At 45.9% G+C, this 26,172-nt stretch overlaps 1 long non-coding RNA gene across 1 annotated transcript; it reads right to left on the bottom strand.

Annotated features, from left to right (window-relative positions):
• Positions 1 to 1,691: 1,691 nt before the first annotated feature.
• On the bottom strand, positions 1,692 to 11,128 carry LOC145532795 (uncharacterized). The gene is made up of 2 exons (XR_014073557.1): positions 9,782 to 11,128; positions 1,692 to 3,951 (listed from the first exon to the last, which is right to left on the bottom strand). It is a non-coding gene; the product is annotated as an uncharacterized LOC145532795 (long non-coding RNA).
• Positions 11,129 to 26,172: the final 15,044 nt, after the last annotated feature.

Below are 26,172 nucleotides of genomic sequence, written 5' to 3'. Positions count from 1 at the left end.
ATGGACAGAGGAGCCTGGCGGGCTAGAGTTCATGGGGTTGCAAAGAGTCAGACACGACTGAGCAACTTAGCATGCACTCACTGACAGGAGTAGAATGGAAGTGTTTGGGTTTCCCGTTTTTCCGTTTGCCTGGAGACTCTAGAGACTGTGAGGGTGTTCCAGATCCCCACCCCACTGCACTTGCCCTGCTAATCGGCCATGTGAGCTAACGCTGCCCTGCTCCTGGGGCTGATGGTGAATCACCAAGGACCTCACGGAGCTGGGCATTGAGCTGCCCGGACTTCTTCTTTTTTTTAAATCTGTTCTTTTAAAATTTTTTTTAAATTTAATTAAAAAATTTTTTCCTATTCTGTTTTGACTTTTCTCTCCTTTGCCCTCCTTTCTTTCTTCTCTTTGGATTTTTCTTTACTATGAAGCTTCTAGCACCCTTCCCTGGGACCTCTGACTCTGGTCTGAGTTGCCCACGTGGCCATCCCCCCGGGTACTTCATTGCTGCAGGCACTGGTCTTACCCTCCCTCCACTGCACAGTCCTGGGGCGGCAGCTCTGTCTCCTCCTTGATCCCAGCACCATGGTCGGAGGCTGCCCCATCCACTAGCATAAGCCAGTGGTCCTCAAGTTTGTGGCACTGGAAATCTCCTGGATCGCTGGGCTCCAGCCCCAAAATTTCTGACTTAGTAAGGCAGGTGGCACTAGTGGTAAAGAACTCACCTACCAATGCAGGAGACTTAAGAGACCTGGTTTGAACCCTGAGTTGGGGAGATTCCCAGGAGGAGGGCCTGGCCACCCACTCCAGTATTCTCACCTGGAGAATCCCATGGACAGAGGAGTCTGGCAGGCTACAGTCCATGGGGTCACAGAGAGTCAGATACGACTGAAGTGACTGAGCATGCACACACGCAGGGTGGGAACGCAGCTGAGAATTTACACTTCTAATACTTTCCCAGAGGATGCTGCTGCTGCTGCTGCTGGCCCAGCGAGCACACTTGGCCTTAGTCAAGCATGAACCTTTGATCGTTTGGCATCTCGTGATTCCCCCTTCTCCATTTTTAGAAGACGCTCTATCAAACTGCATACATTACCCAGTGCTGATGTTCTCCGAGGCCCCTGTGCAGACCAGCTCTGAAAAGTCAAATCTTGCTTGAGGGCACTGATAATGGGAAAAAGGTTTTCTTTTTTCCTTTCTCTGGACTAAGTCAAAGAATTGCTGGAAAGTGAGTCTGAGACTTTCAGCTGGAAAAGCTAAGCTTGCATTCCCTTGCTTATACCAACCTGAGCTCAGAAGTGAAGGTGAGACACAACTCAGCTTCTCACGGCTGTGATGAGCTCACATTTCACTGCCGATGACCTGAGCTGCATCCTTGAGGACAGCCAGGGCCTGGGACTCCATCTGCCCACTGCCTAGGAAGGGAGCGCTGTCTGTAACAGGGGCAGCTCCAGCCTCTGATGGATCCTGGAAGCGCTGGAGAAGGGGTTCCTCGGTGCTGACACCTGAATCATGGCACAGAGAGGCTGCGGTGGGCATGGGGCAGCCTCCGAGGACATCCAAAGCATATCCACAGGAATAAGTGTTTCTGTATGAAGTGCCCAGAAAGTCTCTGCTCCATTTCCCATGTGGTTTTTTGAAACAAAGTATGTGATTTTTAAGAGGGTGGACATCTTATCCTTGAAAGACATCCCCGAGAGCAGGAATAGGTCCAGTGTAATTTTATTTGCTGCTGGCAGTGGGTGGTGGTGGGGGAGGGGACAGTCTGTCCAAGCTTCAAGGGGTAAGTGTGCCCTAGATGTGTATCTGTGCATATGTGTATTGCTGATCTTGTTTACGATGCCAGTCTTCTCACTGTTCACACTGTGTGTTGTTTGATGAATCCCGGGTAGGCAAGGCGCAAGCTAAGAGGCTGGAAGAAAATTTGAGGAGCCATAGGAACTGCAAACACGTTTATTGTCTCCTGGCTGGCACAGCAGCCATAGCAGTAGACAGAACATCACCGCACACAATCCTTCCGGGCTTTTCCAGGTGGAGCTGATACAGGCGGACCGCACCAAATAGCCCACAGCCCAGCGAGTACCTGGCGATGAGCATGCGCAGTGCTGTAAATACTCTCACCTGTTACACATTGTTTGCAAAACGTGGGGCCAGAGAGCTTGAACACGCCATCTTTTCTAATCTGCTCTCTCCCCACAGTGTATGTGTGTGTGCATACATGTGCACCGAGCTTGGTTTTCTGGTCTCTCCTGGGTGACCGTAGACGGTGAATGACCACGGTCCTCCATTCTGTTGGGCCATCTTAAGAGCTCCAGACGTATTCTGAATCTCACGGAAATCACCGAGTGAGTGAAGCAGCTCAGAACCGGGTTTCGTGAAAGCTGCGAGCACCAGGCGGCCCAGGAGCTGCTGATGCGTGGACGGGAGAAGAGTGGCCGCAAGGAAGACCTGGGGTGTCAATCAGGGCAGTTCTTTGTTAACTGTCTGGGGTGTGGGATTCCCAAATAAAACCCTGATTCTGCTGCTAAAAAGCTTTCCAAAGCCATGGGATTGGGGTCTAAACCCAACTTAGCAAGGGTGAAAGCTTTCCCACAAAGCAGGTGTGAGCCAGACTCTCCTTGCCAGTTGTTCAACTCTTGGCCAGAGGAAGCAGGCTGCACTGACCTTGGCGAGCAGATGGGAGCCGAGCCTTAGCTTCAAGACATCCTCCATTCTCTCTGATGCAGTGGAAGAGAAAGCTCCCATCCTGACAAAGGCTCAGCCGGCTGTTGGGCAAAGGAAAGTCACATGGTACTCTCTGCACAGCCTTCCTGGTCATCTGAAGCCAGAGGGGAGCAGCCAGCCGGGACAACAGGAAGAGGTACAGGAGCCACTGAGAGGTACCCTGCTGTTTAAACTGGGCTTGGGAAGTCTGGTCTGTGAAGCAGGGAGGGATTGGTGATTTGTGATTTCTAGATGCGAAGTTCCTGGTTCTCAGGGAACAGCAGGAAGGTACTGGGTTGGCCACCTGGAGTCCACCCCTGGAGAGGCTGATTCAGTGTGTCCAGGGTGTATCCTGGCATCTGGATGTTTGTTACCTGCTCCCTAGATTCTTTTGGTGGCACAGATGGTAAAGACTCTGCCTGCAATGCAGGAGACCTGGGTTTGATCCCTGGGTCAGGAGGATCCCCTGGAGAAGGAGATGGCAACCCACTCTAGTGTTCTTGCCTGGAGAATCCCATGGACAGGGGAGGCTGGAGGGCTACAGTCCATGGGGTCCCAAAGAGTTGGACACGACTGAGCGACTAACACTTTCATTTTTCACTTTCAGTTCAGTTTGGTCGCTCAGTCGTGTCCGACTCTTTGCAACCCCATGGACTGCAGCATGTCAGGCTTCCCTGTCCTTCACCATCTCCCAGAGCTTGTTTAAACTCATGTCCATCGAGTCGGTGATGCCATCCAACCATCTCATCCTCTGTCACCCCCTTCTCCTCTCGCCTTCAGTCTTTCCCAGCATCAGGGTCTTTTTCACTTTAGATTCTTTTAATGCACAGCCAGGCTTAGGAATCTTTGCCACGTTAGGGCACATTGCTCTCACTCGAAGGTCATTCACAGCAGAGGCCACTGTGGCCAGTTCTAGCCTCATGGAGGTGGGGGAGGGCAACCACCTGTGGTGCATCCTTCATCCCCCTGTGCCCGGGGGACCAGCAACACTTGTTTTTGCAATTCAGGGAAGAGGCCAGAGTTCTCCGAGAGAAGCATCCTGTGATGGGGACAGAAGAGCTGGCTAAAGCCCAGATTGGATGGAAATAGCTGCCAGTGACCTTGCTTGTGGCTCTTTCATGTCAATTTGAAACGTCCCAAGTTCTGAAGTTTCTCAGGGGAGTAATCAAGGCGGCCCGCTCTCCTTTCTTCTATAAAGTGTGTGTCATCCCTCCTCCCTGATGGGATGTTCAAGGACGCGTCTGCACTTGGTCCTGTTTCATCCTGGAGAAAATAGAAACATAGATGAATGGAGGAAGGCTTGGCTCCAAGTGGGGGTGAAGTTCCAGGGTATGAGGTGCTGGGGAGGGAGAGGGGAGGGAGAAGAGGACTGTGATGAGAAAAGAAGGACGTGGAGAGAATGAAGTGGAGACAGGATGAAACGCAGAGAGAAGTGGGAAAGGACAGGACAGGATGAGGGCGTAAAGAGTGGAGGAGGGGAGACAAGCGAATTCCTGTCTCCTCCTGGATTCCACAGGCGCCAAAGCTGAGCAGGCTGTGCTCTTGAGTCCAGGTGGGATAATAATAGGGATGATACAGTCTGAGCGCACTTTGTGGCAGCTGGACAAGGAGTTTATATGTTTTATACCCAAGCCCCCCATCCCCGTTCAGTTCTGGTTATCTGTTGTTATGTAACCAGCCATCCCCAAACCTGGTGACTTAAAACAACAATCGTTTTATGGTATCTCATGGTTTTGTGGGTCAGAAATTCAGGCCAGGCTCAGCTGGGCAATTCTGCTTCATGCCCATCCATTGAGGTCATTTGGTTGTACTCAGCTGGTGGATGGGCTGGTTTGGAGGGTGGCTTCTTCTCGTGGCTGGTATCTTGGTGGGAGCAGCTGGAAGCAGGGCTCAGTTGAGCGACTGACTGGGGCACCTACAAGTGGCCTCTCCAACCTGTCGCCTGGGGACCCCGAGGGGATGTTCTAGGGGCCAGAAGTCAGCTGCCACTCTTCTGAGCTTGCCCTGGAAACTGCAGAACACCACTCTGCCATATTCCCTCGGTCATGCAAGTTGCTAAGGGAAGACCTGATTCAGGCTGCTGGGAACTGCCGTAGGAAGGCATAAGTGGCCGTGTTTCCTCCACCTGGCCCATCTTACATTCTCTTTTCTGCAGCAGTCATCACCGTCTACAGAGTGTACTGATACTTATTTATTAGGCTCACTGCTTATTGTTAATCTATCCAAACCTGAATACAGGCTCCGTGAGGGCAAGGATCTTGGTCTATTTTCTTTCCTGGTGTATTTCTTCCCTGAGCACCTAGAATGGTGTTTGGAACCCAGTAGGTGCTCAATGAGTACTTCTTGTGCGGGGACTGAGTTCTATTTCATTTACTCTTCTCACTACCCTTTGAAAAAGCTATTGTTATTATCCTAATCTTACAGAAGATAAATGGAGGCACAGAGAAGGGAGGTGATTTGTTCACAGTCACACAGCTAGTGAGGGGCAGAGCCAGGGCTGGATCCTAGGTCTCTCTGATGTACTCTTGTAGATCAGTGACTAAGTCAATGCCAGCACACAAGAGGGCAAGTGAAAAATAGTGATCTGGTCTTCCCTTGCTTCTCAGGCCACAGAAATGACTGGCTGGGGGTCCGTAGTTTCCCCTTGAAATGGTTTTCCTTATGCATTAACTCTGCGTTCTTTTTACTGGGAAGACGTGCAGGATGATGGCTGTGAAGTTGAGCTCTGTCCTCTTTCAGCACTGGCCCTGAAATTAACATAGGGCCCTTGTTTGTGAGAGACAGTTCTGGTTTGCTTGTGAAGTCATGCCCAGCTGAGCTGTGATGAGTGGCAGCCTTCTGCATTCCTGTTGAGTGATTCTGTGTAGAACTCTCCTGGCTGTATGTAGACATGACACATGGGCTTTGTGTTTGTTAAGACAGTGGCACGACCCAAGGGGGGCAGTGTCACTGAGGCCACCCCAGCAGGCAGAGCCTGGCATCCACAATCTCTTCTCCCAGACGTCAGGCATCCTGGGCCTTATGTTGATTTCAAGGCCAGTGCTGAAAGAGGACACAGCTCAACTCCACAGCCATCGTCCTGCAGGTCTTCCTGGTAAAAAGAAGGCAAAGTTAATGCATAAGGAAAACCATTTCAAGGGAAAGCCACGGAGCCCCCACCCAGTCACTTCTTTGGCCTGAGAAGCAAGGAAAGACCAGATCACTATTCTTTGCATGCCCTCTTCCATCCTGGAGTCTCCAGGGAAGCCAGTCTCCCTGGATGCTCTTCGATTTTGTCATCTCTGGAACGACATCGGTGGAATGACATCATGTGACATTGTCAAATCTGATGAAAGGCTTTCTTGTCTAAGTGTGAGTATGCTGGTGTGTGTAGTAGGCTGGAGGGAGAGGATCTCTGGCACTTGGACATGCTCTGTGTCTTGTGGGACTTTTCTACTTTGTCCCAGCTCTGCAAAGCCCCTCCTTCACTGTCCCTTTTGCTATGATGCAGCCCTGTGTTGGGCTGACCAGATTGCTAACTGGTGGTCCTGGTCCCCTGTGGGGAGAGGTTTGCAGGGTGATTCCAGGTGGATGATGGAAACCCTGGTCCAGAGGGACTGTGTTTATAGCTGGGGGAACTCCTAGGGTCAGTATGAGGTGGCAGAGAGATGTTCCTAAGCGGGACGGGTTCCTCATGGCTGGGAGTAACATTAGGAGCCAGGAAAAAGCTAATCAGAAAATCAGAAATGAGGACAGACCTGAAGCCCAAGGCTGGCTCCACTCATTCATCCCTGGACTTGTTCTTTCGGCACCATTTATAGAGGGCTGGCTGGGTGCCCAGTATTATGCTAGGTGCTGAGAGTGTAAAGGTCAACCAAACAGTCCTGTTCTCACCCGCATGGAGGGTGCAGTCCATCCAGGGAGGCTAGAGGTGAACAAACAGATACAAGCTTGCAAGTGTGGTGGCTATGAGAGAGAAGGAGAGGGGCTGTATATGGGGGTGCTTTCTGAGGCGACCCAGGGGAAAATACAGCTGAGCTGGAAGAAGAGTGGTGAGAACAGTGTTCTAAGCGGTGGGAAGGGCATTTGAGAAGGTGATAGGAGTTTGGAGTGTTTCTGGAATTGAGCGAAGGTTTGTGGGGGAGGTAGATGTTATAGAGAAGCGTGGTGGTGGGGCCCTCTGGCACAGACAAGTCTCAGCAGGATTTTATGGGCTCAGCAGCCACTGCTACAACTTGTACCACAGTAACTTCTTAACTGTGCTGTGCAGTTTCTGATTCTCTGTAAAGAAAACAGGGCAATACCCATCTTTCTGTACTTCTAGATGCCTCTTCCAGGAAGCCTCTCTGTATTCCCCACCAGAACCAGCTCCTCTAGGATTCTGGACTGGTTCCTGCACCCATAACATCACTAACTATCTTGTGTGCCACACATCTGCTCCCGTACAAGACTTTGTCTTTAAAGACAGGCTTGGTTTTCTTCATTTTTGTATCCCTAGTGCCCAGAATAGAGCCAGGCACACTGTATCAAACCAGTCAATCCTAAAGGAAATCAACCCTGAATATATGTTGGAAGGACTGATGCTGAAGCTGCAGCTCTAATACTTAGGCCACCTGATGTGAAGAGCTGACTGACTCATTGGAAAAGAGCTTGATGCTGGGAAACATTGAGGGGAGGAGAAGGGGGCAACAGAGGATGAGATGGTTGGAGGGCATCACTGACTCAGCGGACATGAGTTTGAGCAAACTCTGGGAGATAGTGAAGGACATGAAAACCTGGTGTGCTGCAGTCCATGGGGTTGCAAATAGTGATTGAACAGCATCACAATGTATGAGCGCAATAAACCATTGGCGAATGAAAGGTGACTCGGGCTCTACTGCTGCATCACAAAGCTTAGCAGCCTTGGATGGCCACTTTATGATGTGCAAGTACTGGGACTCAGGATAGCAGACAGGACCTGGTGAGGATGGCTTGTGCCTGCTTCCTGACATTTGAGGCCTCAACTTCTCCCATTTTTCTGGGAGGAAGAAGAATCAGACTCCATGGCAGGGGGCTGGATCACCTGGAAGACCTGCCCTTCCCACGTGGTGGTTGAAGTGGCTGCCAGCTGGACCTGGGCAGGGCTATCAACCAGGACTATGCACACCCTCTTTGTGTGGCCTGGGGTGGCTGGGTTCCTTACGTAAAGGCTAAGGCCCTCAAAATCAAGGGCTCCTGCATGTAAGATGGACGCTGCACTGCCTTTTCTGAACCGACCTTGAAATCAGCTATTGTCACTTCCACCACGTACTCTTGGCTGTGAGTGACAAGCCCACATGTAGACCCAGCTGTGTCTAAACTCTGTTCTGTGGACGGCTGTTCCTTCCCTCTCTGATGTGAACTTGTGGCCACCCTCCACCAGATCAGCAGGAGGAGAGTTGGGGTCCCTGAGGTGGACTTGTGGGCACAAGAGGACAGGTACCCTCAGGGCTCCATCTGCTCTCAGGTGGGGACACAGAGTCCTTGGGACCACCAGATCAGCAGGAGGAGAGTTGGGGTCCCTGAGGTGGACTTGTGGGCACAAGAGGACAGGTACCCTCAGGGCTCCATCTGCTCTCAGGTGGGGACACAGAGTCCTTGGGACCAACGATGTGCCATGGACAAGCAGAGCAGGGCTGAGACATGGGTTTCTACATCTTCTCCATCTTCTCTACCTTCCATAGCCCCTGCCCAGAGCTGAGATGGGGCCAAACAGACTAGCCACTGACAGACCCGACCTCCCGAAGTTTCATCACAATGGCCATACCCATTACACTGCTGGGCAAACTGAGGAGCAGAAGGAGCAAGATAAAACTTATCTTAGGACCAGACAAAGGAAGTTTTGGGGTGAAAATTCTCTTTCTACCCCCCTCCCACCCCTGCGGGCATCGCTTCTACTAGGAGTGGAGAATCAGTCCCCTTCAGAATCTTCTCTTCATGAATTTTACCACCCCCATGGCTTTCCAAACCCTGAGTTTGTGGCCTTTGTTGGGCTGCCAGGTCTTTTAAATTTATGAACAAAAAGGACTTCCCTGGTGGTCTAGTGATTAAGATTCCACACTTCCACTTGAGGGTGGGGGGTGGGTATGGGTTCAATCCCTGGTTGGGGAAGTTTCACATGCCGCAGCCCGTGTAGCCATCAATCAATCTGTGAAAAAAAAAAATTACAAACAAAAAGTTGAGGCACTGCCCCCAAAAGAGATGATTTGCTTTGTTTGGCAGTTTGGGCAGTGAAATCTGACCTCTGTGTTGTCATCACCCACTGCAGACAGCACAGAGGCAGCTCGGGGCAAGGAGATCAAACCAGTTCATCATAAATGAAATCAATCCTGAATATTCATTGGAAGGACTGATGCTGAAGCTGAAGCTCCAATACTTTGCCCACCTGATGGGAAGAACTGACTCATTAGAAAAGACCGTGATGCTGGGAAAGATTGAAGGCAGGAGGAGAAGGGGACAACAGAGGATGAGGTGGTTGGATGGCATCACCGACTCAATGGACATGAATTTGGGCAAGCTCCGGGAGTTGGTGAAGGACAGGGAAGCCTGACATGCTGCAGTCCATGGGGTCACAAAGAATCGGACACGACTGAGCGACTGAACAACAACAAGCTCTGTCACTTCTCACAGGAAGAGACAGGGTCACCGTCTTTCTAGAACTTCCCACGGGCCCTCGGTCTTTAGCTGGTGTCATGGCACAACCCACAGGGGACTGAGGAGTGGGATCGCCCATCCTGATGGTGCTGGGAATTCAGATAAAGAGGTTGGAAGGCACGCCCTCCTACCCCTCAGCGTCCGGGTCTGGGGGAGTGACCACCATGTGACTCGGGGTCTTGGAGCTCTGTCCTGCCTACCAATGGCCTGCTCAGCAAGCAAGAGAGAGGCTGGGGAGAACACACGAGAGCTGGCAGCCTTCTTGTCCTCACCACTGACTAATGGCTGTGACTTGTCAGGAGATGGTGCAGAACAGACCTGGGGAAATGGCTGGCCTCCGTGCTGAGGTCTCCACTCCCCTGGGGCCTGACTCCATGTCCTTGCCTCTCCTTCCTTGGAAAGGAAGAGTGGATGCAGGTCCTAAAGCAAGACCACCACTCACCCTCGAAACCCCCTTGCTCAGCTGGGGAGAGCTGGTGGCCTACGAGCTGGTAGAACTCGAGGGATGCCCAGGATAATCCAGAAAAAGCCACTCTTCTCAGGATCCTTAATTTAATCACCCCATTTGCCATGGGGGGATCATGTCTGCAGATTCCAGGGGTTAGGAGTCAGTCGTTCTCTTTGGGGCCACCATTCAGCTCACAACAGATGGGAATCATAAAAGATGTGCCTTGCTCACTGCACAAAACTAGTTGGCAAGGTCCAAGGACATTTGCAATAAAATGTGTGCCGAAACCGAATAATTCCCTTCAAACCTTTCTTCTTAGTGACTTCTAGAAGAATGCAAGAGGCAATATAAAAGTGAGTTTTTGCCCTGACAGCCAGGATGTGTGGCATGCCATTTCTGAATATGGGCTGGAGCAGGAGAAATGTGTTCTGGCTGCCATCCCCGGGGTCTTACCAGCCTGGCGACCTCTGTTGGTGTCACAGCCATGCTCTGACAGCAGCTGCTTGAACGTATGAGTGTTTTGCTGAAAAATTAAGACAAAGCTAAAACAATGTGAGGCTTGTAGCTTTCTCACAGTTTTGCAAGCTCAGCAAAGATAACTGGATTTGCTGTGTGTGCAGAATACTCTTCCCTCTGTAGCAGGGAGTGAACATGGGGATGTTTGAGTTCTCGGTATCTTTTCATCAGGAGAATCCAGTCTCTACATTAATGGCAGAGATGAAGGAGGGTCAGGCAGGGGACTGCTGAAGGCTGTGGGGAGAGATGTCAGGAGAGGGGATACTGAAGATGACCATGGGGCTTCCTGTTTCCAACTGGAATCACCTGGAGAGTTTGAAGTCCTGACCCCCTGGGCCCTATCCCAGAGCTTCTGATGTAATCCTGGGTGCAGTCTGGGCAGAGGAGATATTTTACAGCTACCTGGATGATTCTAGTGGTTCTAGTCCATATTCAACATCCCTGCATTTTCAAGGCTCTGGTTATAGCTGGTTAGAGCCAGGTTATAGCTGCTCCAGGTGTGGTGGACATGATGGTCTCAGGGTAATCCTGAGATGATGGCCCCATGCTGTTTCTAACTCACTGGCATGGGGTGGGCAGAGGGCCAGTGGCCTGGGCTGGATGAAAGCCCGGGGCTGGGCTTTGTCCTCCCAGTCTGCCCACATGGCTCACATGACTTCTGGGAGAGTCGGATCTTGGCCTGATGGAGGGGCCCATGTGGGCCCTCAGCACCCACTGCAGCCACACGCCGGCCAAGAGTGGTCCTTGGGCTGGAGGGCTGTGTCCCGTGAAGCAGCAAAGCTGGTGGGGCCGTTCACCAGGCCTGAAAGCAGCTGGGCTTGAATCAGCCTCAAGACCTGGCAGCTGTGGGAGCTTCATGGGCTCCCTGTGACTCGGTCTCCTTGACTGTGACACGGACACCCCAAGAGCACACATGCTGTTGTGAAGACTAAAGGAAACAGCACGTGGAGAGAATTCAGCTCAGCGATGGGCAAAGGGCTGCATAAATAGCATTTTGTTCCTGACAAGGACTTCTTGAGCTTAGGAACCTCTCTGGAGACAGAGAATTCAGATCTGAGGGCGGGTGTGGACTTTGGGGGTCAAGAGGGCATGCCCCTTCCTGGCACATGCACGCACATGCACACACGCATGCGTGCAGGCACACACACACACACACACACACACACACACTCTCTCTCTCTCTCTCTCACCTAGCAGGGAAGGATGGTGGTGGCCATTGGTGCTCAGGCTCTGAGCTTCTCTGCATGCTCCTGAAGCCCCATGCAGAGGTTGGGGCCCCAATGGCAGGGGGGACTTGAGCAAGCCACCCAGGTGGGCAGCCCCTCTGTGCACCAGCCAGCCTCTGCTGGGCCAGGCAAACACAGGGAAGTGTCCTCATGTGTTCCCCCAAGTCCCCTGGGGCCTTTCTGGGCCCCTGAGATGCAGGCAGATCTGATGGTCTGCAGTGGGGAGGACCTGGTAGCTCAGCTGGTAAAGAATCCGCCTGCAATGCAGGAGACCCTGGGTTTGAGTTCTGGATCAGGAACATCCCCTAGACAGGGGATAGGCTATCCACTCCAGTATTCTTGGGCTTCCCTGGTGTCTCAGACTGTCAAGAATCTGCCTGCAATGCGGAAGACCTGGGTTTGATCACTGGGTTGGGAAGACCCCTTGGAGGACAGCATGACAACCCACTCCAGTATTCTCACCTGGAGAATCCCCATGGACAGAGGAGCCTGGCGGGCTACAGTTCATGGGGTCAGGAAGAGTCGGACAGGACTGAGTGACTAAGCACAGCACAGTGAGGGGGACACAGAGCCTGTGGGAACCCAAACCTGCTGGGAACAGGGCTGCAGCCCAGAAGCAGGCAGGATGGGCACCTCGATGGACCCCATGCTGGGCACATACAACCACAGTCTGCAGAGCTTCTGCCCACTCCTGGATGCCCATGTGCCCACCTCCTCGTCTCTCTGCCACCAGGTTTATCTGAGCTTTCCAGGGAAAAGGAAGGTGAGGGAAAAAGACTAAACCTGCCATGACTGAGTTGATCCTGGTATTTGAGGTAGACTAAGCTTCCTCACCCCTATTGGGAGGAGTGGGGTCCGATCTTGTGACTATGCGACATTGTCGTAGCACCAAGACTGCACTGGTGCCCGCATTCCAGATCTGAAGCTTCACACCCACCACTTCTGAGCCTCTGTAGGTCTTTGGGAACTCATCACCCACTAGGCATCTCCACTTTTGAGGGTTTCTGCAAACTCCACCCAAAGGATAGAGAGTGGAGTGTTGCAAAGGTGAGGGATCAGCTGGGGAAGAGGGGTCAGCTGGGGAAGAGCGTTCCTTGGGTGTCACCGTGTCACGGATGCACATGGAGGGGGTAATCCTGAGAGGACGGCCCCGTGCTGTTCCTAACTCAGTCACTGCCACACAAACTCCCAGACATCATCTCCGGTGGAAAAAGCTCCTGGGAAAATCACATTGGCTAATTCTTCTGATTGTAGGGTTTTTGTTTTTGGTAAGCCCATAGACATTGCCCTGGGAAGTTATCCCAACACGACCCTGTCAAAATCCCGTATTTACAATGTTAGACGATCGTGTTTCAGAATGCATCTTTACTTTCACAAAGGAGTGCGGCCGCTGGCAATTTTTCTGTGCGAGGTTTGGCCACACGAGGAGCAGCGTTTCAGCCAGTAGGTCCCCCGCCCCAACACCGGCCCCGCCTCTAATGTCTCTCCAGTGACTGCTTCCCTGGGCTCTGAGGTCCTTCTGGGCCCTGACCCTGCCTCATGATTTGTGGAGAGGTTTACAAAGTTCAGGCCAGTTTAAGAGCTTTGGTTTTCCCTGTGAAAGAAGTCTGGATTCAAATCCTTGTGGGAAGGGAGGTGGGAGGGGTTTCAGGAGAGAGAGGACCTGAGTATGCCTGTGGCCAATTCATGTTGATATGTGGCAAAAACAATCACAATATTATAAAGTAATTATCCTCCAATTAGGGGCTTCCCTGGTGGCTCAGACAGTGAAGAATCTTCCTGCAATGCAGGAGACTCCTGTTTGAACCCTGGGTGGGGAAGATCCCCTGGAGAAGGAAATGGCGACACACTCTGGTACTCTTGCCTGGAGAATTCCATGGACAGAGGAGCCTGGCGGGCTACAGTCCATGGGGTCACAAAGAGTTGGACATGACTGAGTGACTGACACACAAGTTTTTTTTTTTTAAAGTGATTTCAAGTGCGAAGAACCAAAAGTGCGTCTTGCAAAATGCAAATGCTCCAGTCATTCCTGCCCCAGTGGTTTTGAATTTCTGTCCTACAAATAAAATGGAGACTATCTCAAAAAGAAAAAAAAAGTCCTTGTCTGTATACCATGCACGGGACCTGGGGCAGGTGATTCAATTAATTGGATTTATGAGTAGAGGGTGCTCTGGAGGCTCAGTCTGAGTGGGGGCTGCTGGGCTGTACACTCTGACCACCCCCCTCTCAATTGCCCACCTTCTACACAGTTGTTTCTTCAAGAGGAGGAGCCTGTGCCCCTGGGTCTGAGGTTGAGTGAGATCACACATGTGTTAGGTGATTTCACTGGACTCTGATTATATCCATGGCGGACGCCAGGACATGGCCCAGGTCTCCCTCCGGGAAGGACTTACTTCCATCTCCAGGGAATGCGGTCAGTGGGTGACTCTTAGCCATCAGCTCCTCCTGGATCACACCCCCAGGGATGACCTATGTCTGGGGTCCAGTGACTGAGGTGGGCAGTGGACCCGGGGCAGCTCCCTGCGGGTGGGGCCTGCCTCACAGGTTGACACTTCTTCTGTCCAGTCCTACCTCTTCCACCTGCCTTTCACAGTACTGACCCCTCATATGGTTGGTGGTTTAGTCACTCAGTCGTGTCCAACTCTTTCGACCTTGTGGACTGCAGCCCGCCAGACTCCTCTGTCCACAGAATTCTTCAGGCAAGAACACTGAAACAGGTTGCCATTTCTTTCTTCAAGAGATCTTCCCCACTCAGGATCAAACCCACGTCTCCTTATAAGCAGACTGCATCTCTATGATGGTTTCCTCTGTAAACTAAACGTGTGAAAGTGTCTGCCAGGGGAAGGCAGGTGGGGGAAGCTGGTCCCATGTGCCCAGGAGTGACTAAATATCATCAGGCGGGTGGCAGGGTGAGTGAGAGATGCAGAGTTAGGAGCTGGGTCCCTTTTCTGAGCTTCTCCTCTGTCTCAGCAGAGAAGAGATATGCTGGAAGGCAGGTCCACACCCTGTTCTCTGTGGCCTGGCACTTCCCCACATGTATCTGTTAGCTAATGCTGAGTAACAAACCACCCAAGACTCAGTCTTTGGGCCAGTTCTCAGGGGGCTGGCAGGGCCCTAGTGGAGGGTTTCTCATGGGAGGAGGTGTCTGGGGTCACAGTGGCTGAGGAGCTCTTGTTGTGGCTCACTTTCTGCCACCCTTTCACTCTATGTGTTACCCACGTGAGGACAAGAGGAACCTACCTTCTGTTCTCGCCCTGACATGCTACGGGCACCAGAGAGAGAACCATGAACCACATCCAGGTCCCATCCTACCTGGAACTCAGTCAAGGATGCAGCTGTAGTCATGGCCCCAACTTCCCTCCAATTCCTGGTCACGCGATCTTACTGGATGATGTCCGGCCATGTACCCTGCATCCTGTCTATCACATAGCCTGCCACATGGCTGCTTGGTAGCACATTATATAAATCCTATTAGGTACACCTGTGTGTATCTGTGTACCTCTTCCTCACAAGTCTCCTTTGCTGGCCTTGAAGCTGTTAGGTGAATTCTCCCACCTTCCCTTTCTCTCCTGGGTCCTTTTTATTTTTTTTTAATTTTATTTTGCTTTTATGTATTGATTAAAATTTTTTTAGTTTTAATTTTTAAGTTAAAATACAGTAAATGAACTCTTGGGAGCATAGAATTTGACTTTTGGGACATGTCATTCTGTGAATTTTAACATGTCTATAGATTCCTGTAACTACTGTCATGATAAGGATAAAAAATAGTTCCATTACCCCCTTAAAACTCCCTCATGCTACCATTTTATAGTCTTGTCCTTCTTCACTGAACTCCTGGCAACCACTGATCTGTTCTGCATCACTAGCTTTGCATTTCTTGAGACTGTCAAAAAAAATGGAATCTTACATTACATAACTTTTTAAGACTGGCTTCTTTTATTCAACATAATGGCCCTGAGGTCCATCCAAGTTGATGCAAGAATCAATAGTTTTTTGTTATTATTATTCTTACTGATGAGTAGGGTTCCATTGTATAAACATACCAGTTTGTTTATCTACTCACCCACTGAATTGAATTGCTTCCATTTGGGGGATTATGAATCGGACTGCTGTAAACATTTGTGTACAGCTTTTTAGTTAACATAAATGTTCATTTCTCTAGGGTAAATACTAAGAGATGTGTCATATTTAACTGGGTACATGTTTAGCTTCATAAGAAACTGCCAAACTGTTTCCCAGAGTGACTGAACCATTCTGTATTTCTCCTTGTAATCATGGTGCAGAGTCTTGCCAGCATTTGTTATCATCAGCTTTATTGAGGTGCAACTCACATACCACACAATTCACTGTTCAAAGCGAACAGATGGGTTTTATTATATTTGCAGATACTTGCAACCATCACCACAGTCAGTTTTAGAACATTTTTCTTCACCTCAAAATAAATCTTAGGGTCTTCCCAAGTGGTCCAGGGGTTAAGACTCCACCTTCCAATGCAGAGGGTGAGGATTCAATCCCTGGTCAGGGAACCAAGGTGCCACATGCTGTGAAGTGCAAACAAAAATTTAGAAAAAAAAAAAAATCTTGTAACCACGAACTCTTAATCTATGACCTCCCATTCCCTTCACTTCCTCCCTTTCACTCCCAGCCTAAGCACTACCAATCTACTTTATATTTCCATAGATTTGCCTATAATGGACATTTCCTATAAATGGAATAGAAAATGTGACATTTTCTTTCACTTAGCACTCAGTTTTCAAGGTTCATCCATGTTGCAGAATGTGTCAATACTTCATTCTAGTATCAATATTTCATCGTATTTTACAGCCAAATTATATCCCATGGTATAGAAGTACTATATTTTATCTATCTCGTCCTTGATTGATTGATAGTAGTTCTGTTCAGTTCAGTCGCTCAGTTGTATCCAACTCTTTGCAGTCCCATGGGCTGCAGCATGCCAGGCTTCCGGGTCCATCACCAACTCCTGGAACCTACTCAAACTAATGTCCATCGCATCGGTGATGCCATCCAACCATCTCATCCTGTTGTCCCCTTCTCCTCCCACCTTCAATCCTTCCCAGCATCAGGGTCTTTTCCAATGAGTCAGTTCTTCGCATCAGGAGGCCAAAGTTTTGGAGTTTCAGCTTCAGCATCAGTACTTCCAATGAATATTCAGGACTGATTTCCTTTAGGATGAACTGGTTGGATCTCCTTGCAGTCCAAGGGACTCGCGAGAGTCTTCTCCAACACCACAGTTTAAAAGCATCAATTCTTCGACGCTCAGCTTTCTTTATAGTCCAACTCTCACATCCATACTGGAAAAACCATAGCATTGACTAGACAGATCTTTGTTGGTAAAGTAATGTCTCTGCTTTTTAATATGCTGTGTAGGTTGGTCATACGGAGAGGGCAATGGCACCCCACTCCAGTACTCTTGCCTGGAAAATCCCATGGATGGAGGAGCCTGGTAGGCTACGGTCCATGGGGTCGCTAAGAGTTGGACACGACTGAGCGACTTTACTTTCACTTTTCCCTTTCATGCACTGGAGAAGGAAATGGCAACCCACTCCAGTATTCTTGCCTGGAGAATCCTAGGGATGGCAGAGCCTGGTGGGCTGCCGTCTATGGGGTCGCACAGAGTCGGACACGACTGAAGCGACTTAGCAGCAGCAGCAGGTTGGTCATAGCTTTTCTTCCAAGGAGTAAGCGTCTTTTAATTTCATGGCTGCAGTCACCATCTGCAGTGATTTTGGAGCCCAAGAAAATAAAGTCTATCACTGTTTCCATTATTTCCCCATCTATTTGCCAGGAAGTGGTGGGACCAGATGCCATGATCTTAGTTTTCTGAATGTTGAGTTTTAAGCCAACATTTTTGCTCTCCAGTTTCACTTTTATCAAGAGGTTCTTTAGTTCTTCTTCGCTTTCTGTCATAAGGGTGGTGTCATCTGCGTATCTGAGGTTATTGATATTCTCCCTGGAATCTTGATTCCAGTTTGTGCTTCATCCAGCCTGGTGTTTTGCATGATGTACTCTGCATATAAGTTAAATAAGCAGGGTGACAATATACAGCCTTGACGTACTCCTTTCCCAGTTTGGAACCAGTCTGTTGTTCCATGTCCAGTTCTAACTGTTGCTTCTTGACCTGCATACAGATTTCTCAGGAGGCAGGTAAAGTGGTCTGGTATTCCCATCTCTTTCCGAATTTTCCACAGTTTGTTGTGATCCACACAGTCAAAGGCTTTGGTGTAGTCAATAAAGAAAAGGTAAATGTTTTTCTGGAACTCTCTTGCTCTTTCGATGATCCAGCAGATGTTGGCAATTTGATCTCTGGTTCCTCTGCCTTTTCTAAATCCAGCTTGAACATCTGGAAGTTCACGGTTCATGTACTGTTGTAACCTGTCTTGGAGAATTTTGAACATTACTTTGCCAGCTTGTGAGATGAGTGCAATTGTGCGATAGCTTGAACATTCTTTGGCATTGCCTTTCTTTAGCATTGGAATGAAAACTGACCTTTTCCAGTCCTGTGGCCACTGTTTTCCAGATTTGCTGGGATGAGTACAGCACTTTCACAGCATCATCTTTTAGAATTTGAAATAGCTCAACTGGAATTCCATCACCTCCACTAGCTTTGTTCGTAGTGATGCTTCTAAGGCCCACTTGACTTCACATTCCAGGATGTCTGGCTCTAGGTGAGTGATCACACCATCATAATTATCTGGGTCATGAAGATCTTTTTTGTATAGTTCTTCTGTGTATTCTTGCCACCTCTTCTTAATGTCTTCTGCTTCTGTTAGGTCCTTACCATTTCTCTCCTTTATTGTACTCATCTTTGCTTGAAATGTTCCCTTGGTATCTCTAATCTTCTTGAAGATATCTCTAGCCTTTCCCATTCTATTGTTTGCCTCTATTTCTTTGCACTGATCATTGAAGAAGGCTTTTTTATCTCTCCTTGCTATTCTTTGTAATTCTACATTCAAATGGGTATATCTTTCCTTTTCTCTTTTGCCTTTAGTTTCTCTTTTTTTCATAGCTATTTGTAACGCCTCCTCGGACAACCATATTGTCTTTTTGCATTTCTTTTTCTTGGGGATGGTCTTGATTCCTGTCTCCTGTACAATGTCATGAGCCTCCGTCCATAGGTCTTCAGGTGCTCTGTCTATCAAATCTAATCCCTTGAATATATTTGTCACTTGCACTGTTTAATCGTGAGGGATTTGATTTAGGTCATACCTGAATAGTCTAGTGGTTTTTCCTACTTTATTCAATTTAAGTCTGCATCTGGCAATAAGGAGTTCATGATCTGAGCCACAGTCAGCTCCCAATCTTATTTTTGCTGACTGTATAGAGCTTCTCCATCTTTGACTGCAAAGAATATAATCAATCTGATTTCGGTATTGACCATCTGGTGATGTCCATGTGTAGAGGGTTCTCTTGTGTTGTTGGAAGAGGGTGTTTGCTATGACCAGTGCTTTCTCTTGGCAAAACTCTGTTAGCCTTTGACCTGCTTTGTTTTGTACTCCAAGGCCAAATCTGCCTGTTACTCCAGGTAGCTCTTGACTTCCTACTTTTGTGTTCTAGTCCCCTATAATGAAGAGGATTCTATCCAAATTTTTGCAATTGTGATAATCTTTTGGTAAATGTTTGTGTACAAGTGTTTGAACGTATATATGTTTTCAGTTCTCTTGGATATATACCTAGGAGTGGGGTTGTTGGTTCATATGGTAACTCTTATTTTGTTTTTGTAATTGTAGCCTCAGACTCAGTAATTTTTAAAATATTTTATTTATTTTTGGCTGTACTGGGTCTCTGTTGCTGTGCAGACTTTTCTCTGGTTGCAGCGATTAGGGGCTACTCTCTAGTTGTGGTGTGTAGGCTTTTCATTGCGATGGTGTCTCTTGTTGTGGAGCTTAGGCTTTAGGGCTCAGTAGTTGAGACTCCCGGGCTCTAGAACACAGGCTCAGTAGTTGTGGCACATGGGCTCAGTTGTTCTGCGGCATGTGGGATCTTCCTGGATCAGGAATTGAGCTCATGTCTCCTGCATGAGATTCTTTACCACTTGGCAGGCAGATTCTTTACCACTGAGCCAAGTACCAGGCTACCAAGGAAGCCTAGTACTCTATTTTTAATACTTTGAGGAGCTGTCAGAATGTTTTTCAGGGGCTTCCCTGGTGGCCCAGTGGGTAAGACTCCGTGCTCCCAATGCAGGGGGCACAGGTTCAATCCCTGGTTGGGGAACTAGATCCCACACGCTACAATGAAAACTCTCACACATGACAAATAAGACCTGCACAGCTAAATAAATGAATAAATATATTTTTTAAAAAAGAATGTTTTTCAAAGTGGCTGCACTACTTTATATTCTCAGCAGTAAATGAAGGTTACAATTCTCCACCATCCTCATCAGTACTTGTCATTATTTGACTCTTTTATTATAGCCATTCTGAGTGGGAAGTGGTGTCTCATTGTGGTTCTTGGTGTGCATTTTCCTAATGACTAATGATGTTGAGTATATTTTCATGTGCTTGCTGACTATGTGTATGTCTTCTTGGGAGAAACATCTGTTCAAGTTCTTTACTTATTTTTACTATTAGGTTGTTAAATTTTGCACATTCTTTACAAGTTCTGGATACAAATCTTTCATCAGATATATGATTTGAAAATATTTTCTCCCATTCTGTGGGTTACTTTTCAGTCTTAAATGACCTTTGATATATAAAACTTAAATTTTGATGAAGTCCAGTTTATCTGTCCTTTCTTGTGTTGCCTGTGCTTTTGGCATCATATTTAAGAAATCCTTGCCAAATCTAAGGTCATGCAGATGTGCCCCCATGTTCTCTTCTAAAAATTTTATAGTTTTAGCTCTTAAACTTAGGCCTTTAATCTACTTTTGAATTAATTTTCATCTATGGTGTGAAGGGTCCAACTTCATTCTTTTGGATGTGGATATTCAGTTGTCCCAAAGCCATTTTTTGGAAACTATTTTTTTCCCCAATCAATGGTCATGGCATTCTTGTTGAACATCAATTGATTATAGGTATATGAGTGCATATCTGGACTCCTAATTCTATTCTATTGATTAACACATCTATCCTTATGCTGGGCTTCCCTGATAGCTCAGTTGGAAAAGAATCCACCTGCAACGCAGGAGACACTGGTTCGATTCCTGGGTTGGGAAGATCTGCTGGTGAAGGGATAGGCCACCCACTCCAGTATTCTTGGGCTTTCCTTGTGGTCTAAGATTCTGGTAAAGAATTCTGGTAAATAATCTACCTGCAAGAATTCTGGTAAAGAATCCGCCTGCAATGCAGGAGACCTGGGTTCAGTCCCTGGGTTGGGAAGATCCCCTGGAGAAGGGAAGACTACCCACTCCAATATTCTGGCCTGGAGAATGCCATGGACTGAATAGTGCATGGGGTCACAAAGAGTTGTACACAACTGAGTGACTGGCTTTCACCTTCATCCTTATGCCAGTATCATACACTGCTTTGATTACTATTGATTTGCAGTAAGTTTTTAAATCAGAAAGTGAGAATACTCAAAATTAATTTTTCTTTTTTGACTGTTTTGGCTACTCTGGGTCCCTTCCATATGAATTTTAAGACAAAAATTTTCATTTCTGCAAAAACAGTCCTTGGAATTTTGTTAAGAATGGCAATGAATATGTAGATTACTTTGGGAAATATTGCAATCTTAATAATATTAAATCTTCCATCCATGAACACAGGCTTTCTTTTCATTTATTTAGGTCTTCTTTTTTGTTCAGTTTTATTATCTTTTACAATTGCATACTAACCTATTCTGGTGCTTTTTGTTTGTTTGGATAATATATACCATAGTCACTTGTGTTCAACCTGAAGAACTTTCTGTTTTTGATTTGACAGAGCTTTTATTTTGCCTTTTATTTTTGAAAGGAAGTTCTGCCATCTTAGGATGCTAAGTGGACTGTTTTTCTTTGAGCCCCTGGAACATGTTATCCCACTGCATTTGACTTCCATTGTTTCTAAGAAGAAGTTAATTATTTCTTATTGGTGTTCCCTGGTAAGTGATATGTCTTTTTTTCACACTGCTTTCAAGATTTTCTCCTTGTCTTCATATCTCAACATTTTTACTGTGATTTGTCTATTTGTGGATCTCCTTGTAGTTATCATATTTGGAGTTTGCTGAACATCCTCAATGTATAGGTTATTATTTTCATCAATAAATTTGGGAAGTTTTTCAAAATTATTTCTTTGAATATTTTTTCTACTCCTTTCTCCATCTCCTTTCCTTCTGGTACTTTGTTATGCATCTATTGACTTAGTGGCATCCCAAACATTTCTGAGATGTTCATTTCTCTTCATTCTTTCTTCTCTCTGCTCTTCAGGTTGCATCATCTCTATCAACCTATCTTCAAGCTTGCTGATTCTTTCTTCCACCAGTTCAAATGTACCTTCCAGTCTGTGTAGTGAGTTTTCATTTCAATTATTATACCTCTCAATTCCCGAATGACCACTGGGTTCTGTTATATAATTTCTGTCTTTTTATTAATATAGTCTACGTAATGCAGCATTGTCATCATGTATTCCTTTACTTCTTTAATCATAGCTCCTTTTAGTTCTTGAATATATCTATAATGGCTAATTTGAAGCTGTTTTCTGTTAGATTTGACTTCTCTCTCTCTCAGGCAGTTTCTGTTGCCTGTTTTCTTTTTTTTTCCCCTGGTGTATGAGTTATACTTTCTTGTTTCTTTGAATGTCTTATAATTTTTTTGTTGGAAACTGGAGATTTTAGATAGCATATTGTAGCAACTCTGGACACCGGTCTCCCGTCCCTGGGACTCACCATTTTCACTTGCTCGTTCCCTTGGGTCATGACTGGCTGGATGAATTTAGTGAGGTCTGTTTCCCTCTTCCCTTCCCTCCTTCTAGAAGGTGAAGATTCCTATGGTGTTTCCTGGGAGCATATCCTTGGGTAAGCCCACAGTCTTCCTGGAATGATAGCAGTTTTGTAAGATTTCAGTTCTTCTTTTTACATTTGTTAATCTTTTTTTATAACCCTGGATTTGGTGTACCTTTTTGAATGTTCCTTGAGCACTGGAAAAAAATGTCGTGTGGGAATGCTTTATAAATATTTATTGGATCCAGTTATTCAATGGTGTCTTTCATTTCTTCTACCTCTTTGGTGATTTTCATTCTATTAATTTTATCAGTGACTCTGGGAGGAATGCTGGAGTTTCCAACTGTAACTGTGCATTTGTCTACTGTTCTTTCTGTTCTCAGCTTTTGCCAACAGCTATTTTGATGCTTATTGACTTGATGTGTATACATTTAGGATCATTACGTGTTCCTCTTGAATCAACATTTTATCACTATGTTATACCTCTTTTTACCCTTAATAATTGCTTTGCTCTAAAGTCTACTTGTTTCATATTAAAAGAGCTATTCTACCTTTCTTTTAATATTTGCATAGAATATCTTATTTCATCCTTTTACTTATAACTTAACTGTGTCATTGTATTTGAAGTGAGTTTCTTGCAGGCAGCATATACTGTGTCATATATTTGTTTGTTTGTTTTCCTATTTATTCTGACAATATATTTCACTTTTACTTGATATATTTAGACCGTTTATCTTCAATGTCATTTTTGGAGTTTTGGATTTAGGACTTTCATTTTGTTATTTTTTCCTCTTTGTTCCTTTTATTTTTTTTTTCAATTCTCTGATCTTCATTTCTTGCCTTCTTTTGTGTTATTGGAGCATTTTAAAATATTCCATTTTAATTTGTCTATGTTGACTCATTCTTAGATAATTTAGAGGCTGCTTTGGGGATTACAATATACATACTTAATTTTTCAGTTTACTTAGAATCAGTATTTTACCACTTTGAATAAAATGTAGGAATTCTTACTACTATATAGATCTCTCCAACATCTGATTTGTGACAGATACATCTTTAAAATGAACTCTATAGCATAGCATAATATTTATGTATCATAATTTAAAATGTAGTTCAAGAATTATTACGTTAAATTGAATATTGAGATATTACTTTTTTTTAAAGGTTCAAAAGGTTGCTTTTGCATCTTAATTTTGCTCTAAAGTCTCTCAAAAATCACTTGGTCTTTGGCCTCTGGTTTTGTTCTCCTGTCTTAATTACCATAGTTTTACTAAAAGTAGGTCTTCCAGTCAGGCAACGTGATTCCTCTAATTTATTCTTTTTAAAAATGACTTCGGAATTCTTGGGTATAGACTTTCTATACATATTTTAGAATCAACTCATTTATAGCTACAAAAATTCTGCTGGGATTGTGATTTATATTGCCTAAATTCCATATGAAACTAACTTATCCACTAAAAAAAATATATGTTCATCTGGGAATTAAATCATTTTTATAGCCCTGGAATAAATCTTCTGGAGTCATGGTTTATCACCCCTTTAATATACTGATAGATTCAACTTTGAATGTTTCGCTGATAACGTTTTGCCTGTGTATTTGTAAATAAAGTTAACCTAGATGGTGTTTTGTTTTGTTTCTGTTTTTGGACATCCTACATAGGGAAGGTTTTGCTAGTATGGCTAAGGTAGCTTCACTGAATGGATTTGGAACATTTTCCATCTTTTTCTATGATCTGGAATAGTTTGATGGAAGAATTACACATTTTCCCCATAGACTTTCTGAGTCTCTTCATATACTAAATGCCTTCCCTTGACAGGTGGTTGGTTTTGTGTCAGGGTGTGGGATTCTTGAGATTCTGCCTTCTTTCAGTCACCCTTAAACATCTTCTCACAATCTTACCTCCAGTATTGCAGGCAAGGTGGCTAATGCCAGCCAATCTTTTTTTCAATTGGAAGTAATTTGTCATTTCTTTCTATAAGCAAGTAGTATTTTCTTTTCCACAATTGGAATTCAAGAATCTCATCAGGAAATATAAATGGAAGATTTGAGTTTTTTGAAAAAAAATTATGATTAATTTTATTAGGGGTTCTGTTACTCCTATAACCTGAAGACTCAAAACATTTTTATTCCCAGAGAGATTTTCTTTTATGATTTCCTTCCTTTTTTTTTACTACTTCCTTGTTTGTTCCCCTTTTCCCTTCTAGTAATCTTTTATTATTCACATTCACATATCCTGGCCTGTCCTACAAGTCTCTTTTCTTAGTTCCTTATGAATTCCACATCATTTATAAAATACTTCTTCCACTTGACCTTCCAAAACAGTAATTTGGTTCTCTACAGAGACTATTTCTTCTCAATTTGTCTACTGAACCTGTAATTTCAGAAATAAGCATTCTAGTTCTAGAAAATGTGTTTGGTTTTGTGTTAACTCGAATGCTCTTGGGAGTTCTCCCTTGCTTTCAGTTTAAGTTCATCTTTCTCTTCCATTAGCTCTCTTTTGACAGTAGTTATCTCTTTTACTTGTTAAATTTAGTCTTCTCCCTCAGGTTGCTATATTTCTTTAATTTGGCAGTTCTCAACCTTGGCCACACATGAGAATTACTCCAGGAGGTTTTAAAAATCCCCAAGCCCAGGACACAGTGAAACCAATTAATGAAGAATCTCTAGGGGTAGAATTCAAGCATCAGTAACTTTTAAGCCTCCCCAGGGGGTTCCAACTTTTCCCCAAGGGTATCTCTCTCTTAAATGGTTCTCACTCATCTCTGGGTGGGTATCCTTTAGAATTCGTAGAGGTTATAACTCTGGTGTCTCAACTGGCTATTTTCCTCTAATGAGGTGGGGGTGAAAAACCTGGAAAAGTGCTCACTCTACTGGAAAATGGCAGAAACCTCTCTGTCCCTGGATCTCTTTGGGGACAAGTCATAGCACACCCCCCCGCCCCCCGCAACCCACGGGGACTGTGTCATTGCATTTCCACGTGCATCTCCCCTCCGGATTCACATGAGTCTGTGAAGTAGGCAGGCTTTCTGAGGGTGAATTGGGACAGGCAAAGACTTTCCCTTTTAATGTGACCTTTGGTTGTACTCGGTGAGTTGTGTTATTCCAGATGGGAAGATGAGAAGATGAGAAGAGAGGTGAGTATCCATGCATGTAAGCAGCCACCTTCACAGAATCCCCTCTGAGAATCTTCTTGGTAATTAAAACTTTATCACAATTTAGATTTTTAGGATCAGATGATTAGTGTAAATGTCAAATATCTGTAGCCTTTAGTTTCTAAAAACATCCATGTACAAAGACAAAACAACATGGATGAATCTCATACGCATTATGCTCAGTGAAAGGAGACAGACTCACAAGAATGCACATGCTATGATTCCATCTACATGACATTCTGGAAAAGACAAACCACTGGGACAGAAAACTGATCAGTGGCTGCCAGGGTAGAGAGTCAGGGGAGGGTGCTGGCTACAGAGGGGCACTGGAGGGAAATTAGAGGTGATGGAGCTATTCCATATTTTGACCATGGTATATATGTCAAAACTCATAGAACTATGCACTGAAAATGGTACTTTTTTAAAAAAAATTGAAGTATAGTTTATTTACAGTGTTGTGCCAATCTCTGCTGTATAGCAAAATGATTCAGTTATGCCCATATATACACTCTTTTTAAAATCCTTTTCCATTATGGTTTATTACAGGATATTGAATATAGTTCCCTGTGTTCTACAGTAGGACCTTGTTTATCCATTCTAAATGTAATAGTTTGCATC

Source organism: Giraffa tippelskirchi, chromosome 13, assembly GCF_054371585.1.
Source record: "Giraffa tippelskirchi isolate mGirTip1 chromosome 13, T2T-mGirTip1v1.2.pri, whole genome shotgun sequence".
Lineage (NCBI taxonomy): Eukaryota > Metazoa > Chordata > Mammalia > Artiodactyla > Giraffidae > Giraffa > Giraffa tippelskirchi.
This window is presented reverse-complemented; position numbering and strand designations above follow the sequence as displayed.